The sequence below is a fragment of the Schistocerca nitens genome, chromosome 1, assembly GCF_023898315.1.
Source record: "Schistocerca nitens isolate TAMUIC-IGC-003100 chromosome 1, iqSchNite1.1, whole genome shotgun sequence".
Classification (NCBI taxonomy): Eukaryota; Metazoa; Arthropoda; class Insecta; order Orthoptera; family Acrididae; genus Schistocerca; species Schistocerca nitens.
Window position 1 is genome coordinate 385,633,055 of NC_064614.1, and position 1,765 is coordinate 385,634,819.

The following is a 1,765-nucleotide window of genomic DNA, read 5'->3' on the forward strand; positions in this document are numbered from 1 at the left end:
TGATGTAGCCATCTCTGAGGCGGAGGTCAACATCTAGGAAGGTGGCTTGTTGTGTTGAGTAGGACCATGTGAAGCAAATGGGGGAGAAGTTGTTGAGGTTTTGGAGGAATGTGAATAAGGTGTCCTCACCTTCAATCCAGATAGCAAAGATGTCATCAATGAATCTGAACCAGGTGAGGGGTTTAGGATTCTGGGTTTTTAGGAAGGATTCCTCTACATGGCCCAAGAATAGGTTAGCATAGGATGGTGCCATGTGGGTGCCCATAGCCGTACTGCAGATTTGTTTGTAGGGAATGCCTTCAAAGGAGAAGTAATTGTGGGTGAGGATATAGTTGGTCATGGAGACTAGGAAGGAGGTTGTCAGTTTGGAATCCCTAGGGCATCTGGAAATGTGTTCAACAGCAGTAAGGCCATGGGCATTAGGAATGTTGGTGTACAGGGAGGTGGCATCAATAGTGATGAGCAGGGCACCATGTGGTAATGGGAGAGGAACTGTGGAGAGTTGGTTGAGGAAATGTTTGGTATCTTTTATATAGGAGGATAGGTTCCGGGTAATAGGTTTAAGGTGTTGGTCTATGAAAGCAGAGATTCTCTCAGTGGGGGCACAGTAACCAGCCACAACAGGGCGTCCTGGGTGGTTGGGTTTATGGACTTTAGGAAGCATGTAGAAGGTGGGAGTGCAGGGAGTGGTAGGGGTAAGTAGAGATAGGGACTCTGGGGAGAGGTTCTGGGATGGGCCTAAGGATTTGAGTAGTGATTGGAGATCCTGCTGGACTGCTGGAATGGGATCACTGTGGCATGGCTTGTAGGCGGAAGTATCTGACAGCTGACAGAGTCCTTCTGCCACGTAATCCTTGCGGTTTAAAACTACAGTGGTGGAGCCTTTGTCTGCAGGTAGGATTATAAGATCAGAACCGGTTTTATATGGTGGACTGTGGTTCTTTCTGCAGATGTAAGGTTAGTACGCATGTTGAGGGATTTGGGGAATGATGGTGAGGCAAGGTTCAAGGTTAAGAAATTCTGGAAAGTTAACACTACCTTTCCAGATGCCCTATGGATTCCAAACCAACTACCTCCTTCCTAGTCTCCATGACCAACTATATTCTCACCCACAATTTCTTCTCCTTTGAAGGCATTACCTAAAAACAAATACGCAGTACTGCCATCCTCAGCCCACAGGCATCACTGGATGCGAATATGGAGGGGCATGTGGTCAGCACACTGCTCTCCTGGCTGTATGTTAGTTTCCGAGACTGGAGCCACTACTTCTCAATCAAGTAGCTCCTCAGTTTACCTCACAAGGGCTGAGTGCACCCAGCTTGCCAACAGTGCTCAGCAGACCAGATGGTCACCCATCCAAGTGCTAGGCCAGCCCGACAGTTCTTAACTTCGGTGATCTGATGGGAACCAGTGTTACCACTGTGGCAAGGCCATTGGCATAGATAATTGAGACATAATCCAAATCAGGATGAGGCATGGAAACTAGTCAAGAGCTACTTAGGTAAGAAAGGGTGTGATAAGGTAAAGCAGTATTCCCAAGTGTTTAAAGGAATTTTATGTAGAACAAGTAGTCGCGATACGGATAAATTATAGGTTTGCTGGCCTAGACAATATACTGACACTTTAATTAACAATATACACAAGTGTTATGGCCATTGTGTATCCATGAAGTGTATCCAAAAGATACAGGAGAATGTGTACTTTGATAGTATCTCCAGGAGGGTTAGGAAGTGTTTGATTTCTTGTGACTGATGTCAGAGAGAGT

General features: G+C 46.1%; 1 pseudogene; it reads right to left on the reverse strand.

Moving 5' to 3' along the window:
• Nucleotides 1–1,320: 1,320 nt before the first annotated feature.
• LOC126206153 (5S ribosomal RNA) lies at nucleotides 1,321–1,438 on the reverse strand (annotated as a pseudogene).
• Nucleotides 1,439–1,765: the final 327 nt, after the last annotated feature.